Raw genomic sequence first — 18,537 nt, 5'->3', positions numbered from 1 at the left:
AGCAGGGATGGGGCAGAGGGAGAGAGACAGTCCCAAACAGAGTCCCTGCTGAGCACAGAGCGTCATGTGGGGCTCCATCCCACGCCCTGACATCACGACCTGAGCCAAAATCAAGAGTCAGATGCTTAACCGACTGAGCCACCCAGGCACTCTTGTATAACCCTTTATTAAGACCTTAAAATTGTCTAAGGCAGTGCTGTGTAGCCTTCTCCGCTGTAGGAAAGAGTTTCTAAGAATCTTATGGATGCTGAACTATGGCACACCCAAGGTAGAGATCTGTCTCAAAAAGAATGAAGTGGCTTCTAGGGCATTGAGGATCCCCAGGTGTGATTCATGAGAAACCCACAACATTTGAGAGAATCGTCTTAAGCAGAGTACCCCTAGTCTGGACTAAAAAAACCTGAAACAGTTCTAAATGAAAAGAGCCCTGTGAGTTTTACACACAGGAAGCAGACCAAGAAAGCTAGTCAGTGCAAAGAGTTCTTCTGGAAAGGGAGACCCTCTGAGACAGCAGAGCCCAGGGTTGGAGCCAACAGCCAAAGGGAATGATGGACCCAGGGCCACCCCCAGGAGCAGAACCAGGCCCTAATCAAGGACTGTCTTCTGTCCCCAGAGCAGAGCATCTTGATCACAAGCGCCTGGCTGGATTCCAGAACATGGCGATGGTTACAGACCAGCCATCGCCATGCGTCTACTGTTCCTGCCTTTTCAAAACCAAATAGTCTATCTTGTCTCAGCATTGCATACCCGGTGTGTGAGGGTAGATCAGTTGCCCGGCGTGAAGTGGAGCACCAGCCACATCCGGACCTGACCTAGACCACAAGACTCCAGATGCTCAACATGATGCTGCCCTTGGAGGAAACCCTGAGGGTCTTGGGAGCAGGCCACACAGGACCTGCTGAGGAAGGAAAGTGAATCAATTGTGGCTGGAAGACAGATGTGGACATTCTTTATGGAGGATGCAAATTCCTCCCAGGCCAGGGTACCCACCCCTCTGCATGACGGCCCTGTCTCCCAGTAGGGATATGGATTCCCAGCAGGGATAGAGACTGGTAATCCACCCTCCTGCACGTAACTGACCTTGGGACTTGCTACCACCAACAGAATCTGCCAGAAGCACAGGCATAGGATCTCAGGTCTTTGGGTTTCTGTCTTGGCCCTCTTGGGACTGTGCCCTACAGCCACCAGGCCTTGAAGATATCTGGGCTGAAAGACCATGTAGAGGGAGGAGGAAGTGGTGTTGCCACCATCCTGGCAGGGCCCAGGTCCCAGGTGGCCTTCCGCTGACCACAGACACAGCCAGCAGTGGTGTTACCCAGTCAGTTACAGAATCTGGGGGAAAAAAAATAGTCAGTCTAAGCTACCAAGATCTGGTGTGGTCTGTCATGCAGCAAAGTCTAACGACAACATCTGCCCCCACATGCTGGCGGCCACAGTGGACAAGCTCCGGGCTCCGACTCTGGCCCCGTCAGGACGGGGACCTCAGGGTCCATGATCGCTGAAAGTCAGGATACTGGGGCTTGCCGATCACTCCTTCCGGCCTAATATAGAAAGAGAGAGAGAGAGAGAGAGAGAAACAATAAAACACCGATTCTGGGTTTTCCAGATGGAACCGGACATGTTTTTTTTTAATGGAACAATTTTATAGCTTTCTGCTTTTCTCCAGCCCTCCGAGACGGTCGAGACCTAATCCAAAAACTAGTCATGTACCTTGCCAAACTGCAACAGCAGAATTTTCTGCCATTCTGGATTTCTATGATTAAAATTAATTCACTTCATAAAAAAGACTGGCAGAGAGGGAGGAAAGAAGAAACTGGGCATTCTAGACAGAGAAAAGACTTTGAGCCGAAGCTCAGAGGTGTGGTATCAAGGAGGCTTGCACTCAGATTCGAGTAAACGGGTTCTGAATGAACAAGGCTCTTGGCCAGTGGTTCCTAAATATTAAAGTCACTCAGTTTGTTAGAAACCCAGATCATTCAGAGTTTTTTACTGAGCAGATCTGGGCGTTAGGGGGGAAGGGCAAGAATGTGCTTTCCTGACAAATTCCTTTGTGATCTTGATGATGCTGTTCAAGGAAGTACCACACTTTGAGAACCACTGGCTTGAACTTAGCTCCTAAACAAATAGGGGTTGGGGTGGGTGGGTAGGGAGATTAAGCGGTAGTTCCAACCTCAATAATGCCACAGGGAACCTGGAATTCCAACCTGTCTTCTTGGACATGCTTAGCTTATTGGTTTTCATCCTTATGTTTGAGGTCTCCTGGTCACAAGATGGCTGCTGCATCTCCAGAGCTCACATCTACATTTAAAGAAGGAAGAGAGTAGAAGTTGATCCGTGAACTAGTGGAGTTTGAGCTCTTTACCAGGAATTCAAAGCTTTCCTTGAGGGGCCAATCTTCTTCCCACTACTGCTTCCCCCAACTCCCCCATCCAGATTTTCAGATACATCCTTACCTAGTAGAGAGTCTGCGCAGTGGAGGGTGTAGCTTTCTCACTCCTATGGCAGAGGCGTGCTTGGAAGAGGGGGTGGGAAATAGAGCTCCAGTGTTTGTCACAGAAGAGAAGGTAACCAAAAAGCTTGGAAGCCAGTCCTTGCCAGAATCAAGTGGGGGACACACTAGGCACCCAGTTATGTGTGCATGAGTGCCAGGAGTGGATGCAGGTAGAGCAGCGGGATTGGATCTCTTCTGTGTACTGGTTGGATGATCTTGAACACGTCTCTTTACCTCTGAATCTCAGTTTCTCTTCCTGTGAAAAATCAAATAGCCTCATTGAGTTGTTGTGAGCATTGAGTAGGGTAGCATAGATGCAGGGGTCCCTGAACGGTGGGCTGGAATCAGGAATGTGCAGCTCTCACAATAGCCCCCACCAACCAAGTGCTTGCTGTGCACAGAGCTCTATGCTAAACACTTTATGGCCTTTTCTCTTTTCCTCCCCACAATAGAATTCCCATTCTTCAGATGGCAAAACAGAGGACAAGAGGAAGCTTTTATTTATTTGTTTGCTTGTTTGTTTATTAAATATTTTATTTATTCATTTGATAGAGAGAGAGCACACAAGCAAGGGAAGCGGCAGAAAGAGGAAGAGGGAGAAGCAGGCTCCCTGCTGAGTAGGGCACTGGATTCGGGGCTCAATCCTAGGACCCTGGGATCATGACCTGAGCCCAAGGCAGACACTCAGCCCACTGAGCCACCCACGTCCCCCAAGAGGAAGCTTTTAAAGCCACAGCCTGGTAAGCAGAGAGCAAAGACCCAAACCAAGTCTGTCGGGCTCCAAGTGTGCACCCTCAACCACTCCTTGAGATTGCTTTTCCGGAAAAATAAACCTATCCAGAGCCACCAACAGCACAAGGCTAGCTCACATCCTTGCCCTTCCTGCTCTCACTGGGTGCGTAACCTAGGACAAGCCAGCCTCGCCTCGGCTCTCCCTGCCCTCAGCTGGAGGCAGTCTGCAGGAGCCAGGGAGGACCAGCCTCTCCCCTGGACTGCTGGCCCCAGCAGGAGTGGGGTCCTGCCTCGCTGAGTGCCTTCCAATTAGACTGGGTCTCCTGGTCAGGCAGGAGGCAGCAAGCAGGCCGGGCCCAGCAGGGAGCAGGCAGTTAGAGGGTAATTAGATGGGGATGTGGAACAGCTCCCTTAATGAGGAGGTTGTTCTGGGCAAGGGACACTGAGGAGGAGTGTCTCTCCCAACACCTGCTTCCCTGGGCACCATGAAGAAGCAAGAAGCAAGCAACATTCTTTGGGGCCCAGACCCTGTGCAGGCCACAGATCTCCCTTACACTCGGAACACCCAGGCGGTGGATGAGGATCCTGGGACTCGAAGTGAAAAGAACCTCCTTTGGGGTGTGCGGCTAGAAAGCGGCAGAGAAAGATGTTGAAAAGTTAAAGACCCATGTCTGTTCTGTCTCCCCTAGCATCAATCCAATGTTCTTCCTCTGCTCACGTCCTCTGATGCTAGAGCACAGGATGGGTACCGATTACCAAGGAGGATATTCAAATTATTTACCAACTGGTAAATTTCACAGTGCCAGGGCTGTGAACTGGAAGAATTTTGATTTTGATCCTGGTCCCTACCTCCCCCCCACCCCCACCGCCCTGGCTATAGTCACAGGTGCATCGGGGCAGAACCTGAGCCACTATTGGGACAGTCGTTAGAGGTGGGGTTCCCTTTCTAGGCCACAGGGGCATGGCCAGAGGGGCTGCTTGGTCCCTCCCCCTGAGCACTCCCTTCTCTGCACCCCAGAGCTGGCACCCAAAGCCCAGAGATGGGTGACTCACTCCTTCTCCCCAGAGCTGACAACAGACTTCCCAGGCAGGAGCAGCCCGCTCAGGGAACCCCCATCTGGCTGAGGCAATCTGTCTGTCTGGAGGAGGGTGGAGTGTGCCAAACACTACAGCAGCTGTGCCCGAAGCGAGTTCTGCAGATTTGGAAGACTGTCCCCAGGAGAGAGGGTTCCCTGCAGAAGTCTGTTTGGGACTCGTGAGTGCTCCCTTGAGCCCTGCAGAGTCACAGCCCCCATCGCTGTAGTAAAGGTTCTCAGAAGTCCCCAGGGGAGAAGGGCCCATGTTGGGGGCACCACGTGCATTTTCTAGGCCTTTTTAGCCACGGGGCTCTCTATTCTTTGTTCAGCCCCAGTAGGTCCCTGAGGACATGAGTTTTCCTTGGGCTACAGCTTTGGAAACATGGTTAAGTACAAATCCCTTCCTTGATCCCAGCAGCCTGGATGGTCACCGCCCGGCCACAGGCACAACTGATGCTGGGGAGAATGGGTAAGTGGATTCAGGGGAAAGGGGTGTGGTCTGGGGGAAGGGCCTGCGGGTTGCGTCCCAAGGGCCCCTGGAAGCCCTTCATTCCCCCTGGATCGTCTTCTCTGTCAAATAATCAAAGCCCATCCACACGCAGGGGGCTCCACTAAGGGCCCAGTCCTCCCGTCAAAATGGAAGAGAGTTGTGTTTTTTTTTGTTTTTGTTTTTGTTTTAAGATTTTATTTATTTATTGGAGGGAGGGGGAGAGAGAGAGAGAGCGAGAGAGCACAAGCAGGGGGAGGGGCAGAGGGAGAGAGAGAAGCAGACTCCCCACTGAGCAAGGAGCCCAACACGGGGCTCGATTCCAGGACCCCAGGATCATGACCTGAGCCGAAGGCAGACACTTAATTGACTGAGCCCCCCAGGTGCCCCAAGATGGAAGATAGTTTAAAGCTGCACCTCAGTTTCTGAGTACCAGAAAACTGGTCCGTCGGTACCCAAGGCTCTGGACTGGAACAGAGAGCATTCAAAGACCAGCTCCCCCTCCCACCCTGGGTAAGTCAACCTCTTGAGCCTCAGTTTCCATCTGAAGAATTGGATGCCAGTGTTTAGACCACAGGGTTATGGTGATAGTAAAATGTGATAATTATAATAGCCGAGGCTTATAATGTACCGACTGTGTGCCCCACGTGGCCCGTCACACTTTGCACGTTAACGTTACTTTCCTAACAAGTCTATGAGGGAGGTATTGTCCCCATGTCATAAATGAGGCACAGGCCAGTTGTGACTTGCCTGAAGTTGCCCATGTGAGAGGTGGCAGGACCCGGATTCAAACCCAGGGAGTCTGGCTCCGGCGGCCACACTGTCACGGATCCTGGTGGCAGCAAACACCGGGCACGTAGCAACAAGAATTTAGGTCATTACTAAGGAATTCGGGGGAATCTAGAGTTTGCAGGCGGTGGGAGTTGAGAGGAGCCCATCTAATACAGGATGAGAGAGGCAAGTGCAAGGAAAGGACACAGGAGGGGTTCTCTCCATTCCCAGAAAGCGTAGCATGCCATCCCCTGTGGGTCTGATTTCCTATCAGTTACCCCACCCATAAGGCAAAGAGGGGAGCCTCCTGGAGGGTGTCCCACCTTCCCCAGTACCAGTGTGTGTTGGTTATTAGAGCCCCCCAGGGGCCCAGTCTGTCTTGTTTCATATGTCACCTCTGTCCTTGCAGGAAGTGACACTCCAGGATGGGATGTAAGTCAGTGACAGGGCGTGTCTGAACCTGGGGTCTCCAGAAAGCAGAGCCTGTGACAAACACTTAGGTGTGAGCACTTAGTGGGCGGGTGTGACCCAGAGAGCAGGGATGGGGCGGGGGGGGGTGGGGATGAGGCGGGGGAGGTAGGGCATGGAGGACAAGACGAGTTGCTCTGTCCTCTGGGACCACTGGGAGCACGCAGCCCAGGAAGGACGTGGAAGCCAGTGTGCTCCGGCCGCTCTCCCGCACTGGCCAAGCTCAACCCTAAGGGGCACCGTTCCTCCTGCCCCTCCAGCCTGTGCTGGGGTTTGTATCGGAGAAGGCCCAGCCAGGCCAGGAAGGAGTGAGGGGGCGATGGGGGTGGTGGTATGGGCAGGCTCGAGGCAAAGCGGTGAAGCTAGTCAAAACCTATGGGAAGGGCAGGCAAGCTTGTGTGGACCTGGGCGGCTGAGCGGTGGCTGGAATCAGGGCCGGAAGATGGGAGGCAGCACCTGCCCACAGCTGTCTGCTTCCAGGAGCCTGAGACGTGTTGTGATCAGGTCTGTTTGGAAAGAGTAAGCCGACTTCGAATGGAGGACCCGTGGCCTGAAGGATCTGACGTGGGGAGGCCAGCCTGTGGTGGGTGGTCCTCAAATTTTGGTGGGCAGGCTGGGTCAAGCGCAGATGGCAGGGTCCCGTTTCTGCCATGTGCGGGGCGGGGGGGGTAGTGCACAGAGGCGCTCCTGACACAGGCCCAGGGAGCACCCGGAGAACCACCCGTGTCGTTTCAGAGCCCTGGGAAGGAAAATAAAGGTTTCCAGCCCCCTGAGATCTCAGAAGATGGACAAGAGATGGAGGCAGGAGACCCAGATTCTAGTCCAGACACAGCTCTCTGGCCTCAGTCTTCCCATCTGTAGGGAGTGAGTGCATTGTTCCAGATGATCCCTGTGGGCCTTTCTGCTCTGGGGTCTCACAAGCCTTGGAGCCCGAAACGGGAAGGGAGAAGGTGGAAAGTTGTCACCACTCCTGGATGCCTAGGGAGGAAGTGCAGAAGTCTGGCTGTCCTGGGGAAGGGCTGTCTGTCTCCTGGGGCAGCAGGGAACCTAGAAGCTCAGTGCTCCCCTGCTTGCTTCTGGAGGGGATGATAGCAGCTCCCGGGCCTCTCTACCTGCCTGGTTCCCTGGCCATCAGACAGACCCCAAGAGGGTGTCAGAGGGCTGAATGTCCATGAGGACGAGGTCTCGGGAGGAAACAGAACCCAGGGCAGTCGGCCGGGCAGCCCTGGTCCTTGGGCTGGGAAACTTTTTGCCTTTGCGTGGATTTGGGCTCCGTGGCCTGGCGTCCGAGGTCCTCAGCATTCAAACTCAAGCAGATGGGTCAGCCCATTCCAGTCAGAATTCAGAACACATGACCGCTTTCCTCAGGCCACTGAGGGGATGAAGGCTTTGAAACCGGATAGATTCAGATCAAATCCTGTATGACCTTGAAGAAGACTCTTAACCCCTCTGAGCTTCCTTTCTCAGAAAGTGATCAGGCTTCCGTCTTGGAGTTGACTCAGGACTGAATAAGATAGGGTAGGTAATAGTATGCCTGACATGAAGCAGACTTGAGAAACGACAGTAATTGCATTAAGGCCACAGCACTCTGTGACACTCGCTAGGTCGCTAATACTATCTCCAGACTAATCATGCCACCTTGCCCCGGCCCTGGTGTTCAGACTCAGCTAGACCACAGCACACCAACACCTCCACGTGGATGTCTTATGTAGATCTTGAACTTGACTTGGCCCATACGGGAACTCTGGCTCCCTCGCGGGTTGCCCACCAGCATCCTCTCCCGCCTGATCCCCCCCCCCAAGTGCAGAAACCCCTCGATTCTCCACGATGCTGCTCTTCTCGTCTATCAGCAAGACTGATGCTCCACATTGATGCGTTTCCAGAATCCGAACACCCCCATGGCTACTGTCTGCTGATAATTATTGGGATTATCAGCCTTCTATCCAGCTTCTGGCTTGTCCCCTGACCTCTCACCCCACATAGCAGCGGGGATCATCCTGTTAACAGACCATGGCACTCCCCAGCTGGAAACCACCTAATGATTTCCCATCACGCCGAAGTCCTTCCTGTGGCCAGCAGGGCCCCAAATGATTCGGCCCCAAACCCCTGACAGGTCTCCCTTCCTATCCCTCTTCTCCACGTTAATGCACTCAAGTGGCACTGGACTCCCTTCTCCTTTCATGGGTCAACCTCCTAGCCGAGGGCCTGTGCATTTGCTGTTCCCTCTGCCGGGAAGAGTCATCCCTCAGATTCCCTACGGAGCACTCCTCACCAAGGCCAGACCTGAGCTCAAATATTTCCTTCCCTGACTATCATTTCTCCAAAAGCTTGGCTCTGTCCACTCCAGCTGTCCTCACTCCCTTGGAGGGCACAGGCCTTGTCAGTCCCCAGCAGCACTGCCCAGCAGAACCCCAGTGATGGTGCGTATGAGCTCTCACCGGCGTGCCTTGAGGCACAAAGGGGCTTCTGCACTTGAAACATGGCCGTCGTAACGGGGGAGCTGGATTTTCTTTCTTTTTTTGTTTTCAGATTTATTTATTTATTTGAGAGATAAAGAGAGCACAAGTGGGGAGAGGGGCAGAGGGAGAGAGAGAGACTCCAGCAGATTCCCTGCCGAGCATGGAGCCCGACGTGGGGCTTGATCTCACGACACCGAGATCATGACCTGAGCCAAAACGAGGAGTCAAATGCTCAACTGACTGAGCCACCCAGGCGACCTAGAGCTGAATTTTCAACTTGATTTCATTTTGTTTCCTTTATATTTAAATAGACACCCGTGCTAGGGGTTTCCTCCGTGGGCAGTACAGGGCCATAGCCTCACTGTCTCCCCAAAGAATATAAGCCTATGATGGCAGAGCCTTGTCCCTTTTGTTCATGGGCATCTCCCAGGGCTGAAAACATTTTCTAGCACACTAAGTAAGTGCCCGGAAAACCCTCATGAATGGATGCCTCTATTATCACAGAATCACGTCGTCCGCCTCCCATTTACAGGAACGAGGAGACCGGCCCAGAGTGGGTAAGCATTCGGCCACTCACACAGTGAGGCCGTGCCCCGTGAATCAGACTTTCTCCCCTGCCCACCCCCACTTGGCTCCCTGGTGTTTTGTTGGCAGCGGGGAACTGATTAAAACCAATCAGCCTGATTAACCCGGGAGAGCCTGAGATGCCCGACGCCAGGCAGTGCTTGGTATGGGCTGGGGCTGCCGATGAGCGAAGGCGAGAGGACTGCTCATGGGCCAGAGGGGTGAGGACCAGGGCCCAATGGGGTGTGCTAGTTATAGGTCAAGCAGCCTGAATGGCTCAAGATGCTAAAAACCTCGAAACCCAGGGGACAGCAGACTTACTTTTTTTTTTTTTTTTTATCAAGAAATTCTTTATTTGTCTTGCTGGACCAGCCTCAGGAACAAGGAGTCAACAAAAAATCTAGTTGGATATTTTAAAAGGAAACAGGAAAACTTGCTTCCTGCTGGTTAGAGCAGGAAGCGGGTTTATAATCGGAAAACGAAAGATGGGGAGGGGGAGTGTGGAGTCTCTGTGGCCTGAGAACAGGAATAGTCCATGCCTGAGCTTAGCACTGCCCCGGACCCTCCAGGAGCGAGGAGGGTGAGGCAGTCCCACGACTGGGACCTGGTCTGCATCCTTGTCACCCAGCCTCTCTGCATCTCGGCTTTCCCATCTGTACAAGGACGAGAAAGGAGCCCACCCCACAGGTGACGGGGACAATCACATAGGAAGCGTAGGGCATAATGGGAGCTTAGCAGCTGAGCATCAACACAAGCTGGGCCTCCCATAAGCCGGTGTGCGAACGACAGAGGGCCAGGCAGAGGGGACGACCCGGGCCAAGGCTCAAAGGCAGGATGGAAGGGACCTATTATAGGGGCCCTAAAACTGGCAGGTCACAGTGGTCCCCCTGCTCCTGACAGTGACTTCAGAAGGCCCTTTGTCCTGCCTGGTTCCTTCCATGGGAAGCCCGGGGAATGGGTTGAAGGGGGCCAGAGCAGAAAGCAAGGGTGACAACAGGCAGGCCGTCTTAGTCGTCTGGTTCATCAGCCTGAGAGGTGACAGGGCCAGCCCCAAGGAGGCACGGGGGTGGCCTCCACCTCCCCACAGATGGTGGCTCAGTGTAGCAAAGAGATAAAAAAACAGAACAGGATACCACCAGTTACATTCCAGATAAGCAGCAAATCTTTTTTTTTTTTTTTTTTTTTTTTTTTTTTTTTTTTTTTTTTTTTTTTAGCGTAAGCTTGGAGGAGCTAGGACACACTTATACTAAAAAAATGATTCATTGTTGATCTGAAACTCAAATGTAACGGGGTTCCGTGTGTGCAGGCCTGGAGCCAGGTTGACAGTGTGACCTCAGATCCTGGTGCCCCGAAGCCGCCTCCTTGTCCTCCACGAAGTTCAAGGGCCCACGGCTAGGCCCACCCACTCCCCAGCCCCACCCAGCATCACACTCGCCCCTTATTATCCTACCCCCATGGCCTTTGCGGTGCCCTGGTCCCGACTTGGTTCTTCTCACAGCCACCCTCTTCCCCTTCCCCTCCGTCCTCCAGCCCTCCTGCTGGGGATGCCTCCTCCCCCCCACCCCAGTCAGCTGGCTCCCCTGCTATTTCTCAACCGCCCAGGCCCTTGCCTTCATGACAGGCAGATACCATTCAACATTTACATGTGAAATGCCTCCGTCCCTATCTGCAGGGTAGCGTTGGCTCACCGCTGTACCCCAGCGATTGGCCCCATCCCCAAGTTAGCGGGCGCCGTAACCATCTGTGCGGTGGAGACGAACAGAATCTATTTCAGGAAGTCGTGGTGGGGGGGGCGGGGAAGGCAGAGAAGGAAGGTCTGAAGCACCCACATGCTCACACCTCCTGGGAGAGACGTGACCATTTCCGACCCTGGCCCTCAGCCTCGGGACGGGACAGGAGCCCATGGCCGTGGTCAAGGGGCCAGGAGTCTCTTAAGAGCTCTGGACAGTCAGCAGCTTGCTTGGGGCAGCTCTCTCCTCCTCCCGGAGGCCCTATCCCCTCAGTCCCCCAAGTAGTGCCTGACACCCCTCCCCACTCTGCTACCCTGGGAGTCTTGTCCCTATAACCTCAGACCCTCCTGAGAGTGATGCCAGTCTCTCCTCCCTGCTCTAGATGGCAGTCCGGGGGCCTGCGGGCATCCTGTCCCTGTCCCCAGTACCTCCCAGGCTCCGCGCATGCAGTACCAGCTCAACAATGATCTGTAGGGTGAATGAATGAGTAACTGGCCCGTTTCCTCCCGGCCCGTTTCCTCCCGGCCCCAGTGAGCTTTTCAGGGACTTGGGGGGGAGGGGAGAGTAGCGGCAGCAGCAGATGGCCACTGGGACCAAGAATTAAAGGCTAAAAAGGGAACATGATGCGGAGAAGGGGGCTGAAGCCACAGGCACGCTTCTCTCCATGGATGTCATCTTGGATCAAACCCAGCAGGGGCCGGGCTGGGTTATCACAAATTATGTCTCCCCGGGCTAGCATTATCATCTGATTTCCAGCAATTTACAGAATTAAGGGTGGGACTGGCTGGGCCTGTTCTATGTTTGGCACTGGCATATCAGCCGAGCCACCAAGAGCCTTCTGGGATTGTGCTCACAAACCTGATTAAGGTGGGTTTGGGCCAGAGTGTCGCATGCTACCCACACCCTCTCCAAGGCCGAGGATCTCCGAGGCAGGACGGGGAGGCTGGAGGGAGCTGGAGAAACAGGTCAGCCTGAGACCTGCACACCGCCAGCCACCCGGCCCCATTGACTCTAATTATGTAGCCACAGTGAGGGTGGGGGGTGGCAGCTGGCAGACGCTGTGTTTCCAGAAGGTGTTGCTGGCATCTCTCATGGGGACGAGATTACGCCCAGCATCCAGGGAGGTTGGGAACATGTGCGGAGAGGAACCAACAAGGCGCGAATGAGTACATCTTGTTGGAGCAGGAGGGGGAGGCAGGAAAAGTGGGGGGTGGGTATGAATGAGAGGAGGGCTTCTCTTGCAGCCTTAGCTCTTGCTACCTGTAGAGGATGTCTGGTGTTTTTGCCTGATTAACATTTACATCCCTCCTTCTGGAAACCTCATCCTAGCTTTCCTTTGAGGAACTGCCCATCCCCCCGCCACTCTCAGCCATGTTGTCCAGGCAGGGCTGACATCTTCCAAGCCCAAGATCTAGGGGTGGGTCCAAGCCCCAGTTCAGACAGTAGCACTGAGCTTGCCTGGAGATGGATTGCCATGCGAAACTGGGTTGATCAGGGTCAACCCTGGGACTTTGGTTGGGATTCCCAGGAACAAAATGTTCTTCTCCAGCTAAGGTTGAAGCAGGAGAGAAGGAAGCCCTGAGCCATTCATTGATCTCAAAAGGAAGCCAGCGCCAGGAAAGCAGGACGAGGAGAAGGAACAAGGAAGGGGAAATCCTGGATCCAGCCATGCCTGAAGCTCATTTCCCACACTCTTCTGATAACACGAGCAAAACATTCCCTTTGAGCTGAGTTTCTGTGATTTGTAAATCAAAGAACCTACTGATTACCCTCGGTCCTCCACTCTAGTCACATGAGCCTCATTGCAGTTCTCAGAAGGGGTCAGACACCGCACCTGCCGACTGTTACTCCAGCTCTAACCTCCACCAGGAATGCCAGACCCACCTCAAGACCTCCTCTGAAACCTTCTCTACCCTGCACGCAAATGACACCTACTTCGAGAGCCATCCTGAGACGTTGCGGTCACTCCCACGGTGGACAGAGCAAACTCTTCTCCCAGGGCCCACCTGGTGGCACTGATCTTGCATCATTTGTGTATCTATTTAACTCTGCCCAGCGGCCCAGAACCGTGCTGGGCCATGAGCTGGAACATGAGCTCATCTCGTCTTCATACCCACCCCTTGAGGTGCTTGCCTTCCAATCTCTGTCCTGCAGGGTGGCAAGGACTCAGGCTGCGACCTGTTCCATGTTGGAGGGGAGAGGTGGGCCCCCAGAGCTCCGTCCCAGGCCGACTATGCTGTCCTGGCCACTGGCTGGTATGGCTGCCAGGGTCTTTCTCCTGATCTCACTGCAGCGGCTCATGGGAAAGTCCAGGGAAAAGTGTCACCGTGGCATTCACCCTGCATTGGCTCTCACTGATGCTTCACTTCCCAGTGGCTGTGTGTCCCCGGGTGAGTAGCTCCTCCAGCTTTCGCCTTCTTTTGGTTAGTGTTATTGCGGTAAAATACACCCATCATGAATTGTAGCATCTGAGCCATTTTCAGGCATAAGGTTGGATGACATCAAGTGTACCCAGGGCCAAGCAGCCATCACCCCTGTCCATCTCCAGAGCTCTTTTCATTGTATAAAATTTCGACTCCTCCTCCAGCCCCTGGCAACTGCCACGGTCCTTTCTGCCTTGTGAATCTGACTGCTCTAGCTCACTTCCCGTGACTGTGGTCATTGCGTGTTCATCTCTTTGTGCCCAGCTTCTGTCACTTAGCTTAAAGTCCTCGAGGTTCATCCATGTTGTAACTCCTGCCAGCCTTTCCTTTCTTTTTAAGGCCGGCTAATACTCCTTACAGGTAGCCGACCTTATCTTAGTTCCGATCACGGGAACCAGGCTGTCCCCGTGGTGAGAGAGATTTCTTGGCCCCAATTCCTCTCCTCTCTAGTCTGAGGAACATGCACTCAGAGCCAGGCGCTGTGCTGGGAGCGATCCCTCCCACCCACCGGCTCTCATTCCAGTGCCAAGGAGAAGCCCATCCGTGGGACCACAGAGCAGGAGAAGAAAAGCGCCAATCCAGAAACTTGCGGCTGAACCCCCAAGGGCAAGGTGATGTTTCAACTTTCCCTGAGGATCTGCAAGGCATCAATGCTGCGGAGCAAGGAGAAGAAATATTCAGTCTTTGTACAGGGGAGCTGTCTGTGGAAACCCTGGGCGGGGGGCGGGGGGGGGGGGGGACGGCCGCTGGCTGGTCCTCCTGGCCCAAAGACCAGCTTTGTGGAGGGACTCCTTTGGGATGACACTGCCCATCTGACTTCCAGACTCCCCTGTGGCAGTTGCCTGGGCTGAGCCAGGCCCGGGGCTGGGCACCCTGGAAGGCAGGGCAGGCAGAGGAAGGTGAAGGGCTCCAAGCCACCCTTGGCCTCATGGCAGGGCTCGGGCTTACCAGGTGCAGTGTGCTCAATACCGGTAGGATTCTACAGCCTCGAGGACCATCCAGAAGGTTCCCTCCTTCCTTCGAAAAATTCTAAAAATAAGATGGAAAATGATCACTCAGTCCCCAAGCCCAGTGGGAACTGGAGCTGGGGAAGGGCTGGCGGTGTTAGGGAGCTACCCCAAGGTGGCTGGAGGACAGCCGCTCTCACGGTCAGCGAGGACGATGGCGATGATGGGGTTAGGAAGCTGCTGTCAGTGCTCCCCTTACCCCCGTATTTGGAAGCAAGCATACCACTCCCCACCATGGAAGACTGGAGGAACGTCCTGGCTCTCCAGCCCCCTCCCTGCCCATACAGAATTCCACACCCACATCTTGCCCTACTGGGGACTCCAGAGCAAGCACACTTACCATGATGAGCCATGGGCACTGTCTAGATTTGTTGTATCATAATACTGTACACCAGAAACTACTATCACTCCATGTTAATTACACTGGAATTAAAATAAAAAACTAATAATAATAATATAAAAAATATATATTATAATAATATAATAATAAAAAAAGAATGCTATATCCACACCTTTTGCCACAAGTCTTAACTGTAGACTCTTGGTAGAGGAAACATCCTTTCCTGATCCAGGAGGTTGGGCATGGCCTCGTGACTCACTCGGGCCAATGGAAATGTTCTGTGCTTACATAATTCAACTCGGTCTCCCGCGCTTCGGCCATCTGCTCTCCGAAGAACACGCCCCAAGCGGTACCAGTCCAAGTAAAAGCAGAAAACCAGTGGGTCTGGCTTGAACCCAAGGCCCAGCCAGGAATCACGCCTGATCAAACTGAGCAGCGATCTGATGAACCCAAGCTGACTGGAGATGCCACAGGGAGAGAAATAATTATCATCCCCCGCAGGCCAGAGAATGTGGCCGCTTGTCCCCCTCAGGAGTCCCTGGCCGACTCATATGCCACACGCATATACGTGTCTGCGGACAATACGAAGGTGAGCTCACCCACGAACATACATGGGACATGTGCTCTAGCCACGTCACAACTCCACAAACACATCTGAAAGCCACAGACAGATCCTCCCTCAGGGGCTGGGCAGTCTGACCTATGTGTCACGGACTGTGTCTGTGGCCCTCGCTGGCCTTAATCCCAACCCGAGGCTGGGAACCAGGGCTCCCTTCCTTGAAGCAGAAGCCTGGGGGGTTGGGGTGGTGGGGAGGGACAGCAGTGTGTCCTCACGTCTGTGTCCTACAGTGACCAGTCGAGGCTGCATCACACCAGTTCAAATGCCTGGTTTGAGTTTTGTTGGATAGACTCAATCCAAAGTGTTGGCCATTTCCTCCGTGGATTCTGGGACTCTTGGGAACCACCAGCCCTGGCATTTCAGGATTCCTCTGGTCCCGCGAGGCTGCTGGAGGGAGCCTCCTGAGCAGAAAGGAGGCGGGTGTCCCGGCCGCTGCCTTTGAGGGAGCCCCGTGGACCCTCCCTGACAAGCCCCCTTAGCCCTGGGGTCCGGCTCTGAGCAGGGAAGTCAAGGACATGTGGCGGTGACAGAACCAGGCCCTGGCATCAGACTGCTCTGTCCCTGCGGGTCCTTGGGCAAGTCCCCTCACCTCCCTGGACCTCAGTTTCTCTCTGTGTAGCCTATTTAAGGCCAACCCCTGAGTCAAGCCTCAGAGCCCAGCCCCTCTCACCCACTAAACACACGGTTCCAGAAGTTCTTCCTCCTTGCCTCCGCATCATCGGTTTTTCCGCCTTTCCTGGGTCATCCTCAACAGCCTATAAATACGCTCGAGTTTCTCTTACCTTAAAACAATGACCACACGGGCGCCTGGGTGGCTCAGTGGGTTAAGCCGCTGCCTTCGGCTCAGGTTATGATCTCAGGGTCCTGGGATCGAGTCCCGCATCGGGCTCTCTGCTCGGCAGGGAGCCTGCTTCCCTCTCTTTCTCTCTCTGCCTGCCTCTCCATCTATTTGTGATTTCTCTCTGTCAAATAAATAAATAAAAATCTTTAAAAAAAAAAAAAAACAAAACAACGACCACAAAAACCCTGGCCATGCCCCATGCCCCCTGACCCCGCACATCTGTTTCCTGGGTTATCCTTCAGAGCAAAGCTCCTTGAAAGACTTGCTGGACCACATCGACAAAGGCAGGCCAACTCCCTTGCCACTCTTCCCAGTCTGTCCTGAGCCCTCCGGCGTCAGGTTTTGTCCCCACAGTTCCACCATAACCACTCTCATCAGCATCAGCACGGCCTCCCGTTGCTAAATCCAGTGTCATTTCTCGGGCTCCTTTTACTGGGCTCACAGCACACGCTGTTGGCTCCCTCTCTGTGGGGTCTCCATACTCCTGGTTCCCTGCCTCCTGGCTGCGGCCCTCCTCACCCGCTACTACTCCCCCTCCCCTGCTAGTCTCTAACCCTGAGGGCCTGGTCTTCATCTTTTCTGTCCACACCCACCTCCTTGGGGATGGCAAAGACAAATACCGTAGATATCGTGGCAAACACCACACCCAGACTTGTGCCCTGACCCCCAGCATCGTACCCAACTTCTCACTGGGTATCTCTGCCCTGCCACTGACAGGCATCTAATCTCCATACTTCCCCATCTCGGAAAATGAGAACATCCCCTTCCCACCACTGACCCCAACACCTGGAGCGATGACCACTGACAACTTCCTTTTCCTTCCACTGGTGTTCCCTCCAGCCCTTCAGCACTCCCTGTTGGTTCTACCTCCAGGATGTGTTCCTAATCTGACCACTCCTCGCTTCCTCCCCCTTTCCCTATCAGAGATATCCCTGCCCCAAATACTAGCCCCCATAAATTCCATCTCACTCAAGGTAAAAGCCTAGGTCCCTGCTCTGAACTATAGAGCCCAACCTCATCCCTAGGCTCTACCAGAGAAGCTCAGCCAGAGGGTCCTGAGCATGGCTCCTCTGTCATCGCCCCCTTTGCCCACCCTACCAGTCACACCGATCCTACAGTGCTCCTCAAACACTCAGTTGCAGCACACCATGATAAGGTCTTTGCAGTGGCTGTTCCCTCTGCCAGGAGCACTTGGCTCAGGTACGTACATGTCTCCTTCAAATCTATGCTCAGATCTGACCTTTTCCTAATGCCTTTCCTGAGCACTAGGTTTTCCATTGCAAGCCCCTCTGTACCCCTCCGCCCACCAGCCCCTTCCCCTTTATCTTCCTGTCATACTTATTTATGACTTTTATTATTGTTTCCACTCTAGATTGTAAGCTCCATGAGAGCAAGGATTGCTGTGTTTTTCAGGGTACCTAGAACATGGTAGGAGCTCAGTAAATACCTGTTAATGAATCTCCAGCAAGTGAGGACAGTTCTGCACCTGCCTCACTGGGCTTAGAGTTCAATAAGAGAGTGCAAGTTGGTTGCTTAAGCTAGGGAATGTGTGGCCACACAGAAAGGTTAGTTCTAATGTTATTGTCATGGCTACCACCATCACCACCACCACCACCATCATCACCGTCATCACCACCACCACCACTACCACCGTCATCACCGTCATCACCACCACCACCACTACCACCGTCATCACCATCATCACCACCACTGCCACCACCACCACCATCATCATCATCACATCACTCCCAACATTATCATAATTATCATCATCATCACCACCACCACCATCACCATCATCACCATTATCCCCATCATTATTATCCCCATCATCATCATGACTATCATTACCATTATTACCATCACCACCATCATCATCATCACTATCACCACCATCATTATGATCATCACCATCGTCATCATCACCATCACCAGCATCATCACCATCAACACCACCATCACCACCACCACCATCATCATTATCACCATCATCACCATCATCACCACCATCATCGTTGCAATATCATCATCATCATCACCACCACCATCACCACCACCACCACCATTATCATTATCACCATCATCACCATCATCGCCATCACCACCATATCATCATCATCATCATCACCATCACCATCACTAACATCTTTTTTTTCCTCCAGTGCAGAGAGTAGAGTTCAGAGCACGACCCTAGCAGATCAGGCCACCTCAACAAAGCCTCCCACAATGAGAAGTAGGCCATCCCTCTGCAAAAAGACCCTCAAACCTCAGGGTAGGATCTGGAAATTCTAGAGCTGGGAGGGAACCTAAATATTCTCTGTCTAGTTTCAAACTTTTTTTTCCTTTTTGTCCAGGGATCCTTTGCTCAACCCAATGTGAAGGGTATCAACCTAATATGTAAAACAGAAAAAGGAAGAAGCTGTTCTGGCTGAACAGAGGGCATCTTCCTGGAGTCCTGCTCAGCCTCCTAGACACCCAGAGCTTTGCCAAGAGCCATTTGAGAACCTCTGGTTAAAGGTTCTCTCTTCC

At 53.4% G+C, this 18,537-nt stretch overlaps 1 long non-coding RNA gene across 1 annotated transcript; it reads right to left on the bottom strand.

The window, feature by feature from the left end:
• Positions 1 to 726: 726 nt before the first annotated feature.
• On the bottom strand, positions 727 to 14,712 carry LOC101669954. The gene is made up of 5 exons (XR_006602245.1): positions 14,549 to 14,712; positions 14,150 to 14,230; positions 12,714 to 13,854; positions 2,454 to 2,747; positions 727 to 2,298 (listed from the first exon to the last, which is right to left on the bottom strand). It is a non-coding gene; the product is annotated as an uncharacterized LOC101669954 (long non-coding RNA).
• Between the last annotated feature and the right edge of the window lie 3,825 nt (positions 14,713 to 18,537).

This window comes from Mustela putorius, unplaced genomic scaffold (assembly GCF_011764305.1).
Source record: "Mustela putorius furo isolate JIRA1106 unplaced genomic scaffold, ASM1176430v1.1 tig00003859_pilon_pilon_pilon, whole genome shotgun sequence".
Lineage (NCBI taxonomy): Eukaryota > Metazoa > Chordata > Mammalia > Carnivora > Mustelidae > Mustela > Mustela putorius.
The sequence above is the reverse complement of the archived record's forward strand: the minus strand, read 5'-3'. Positions and strand labels throughout refer to the sequence as shown.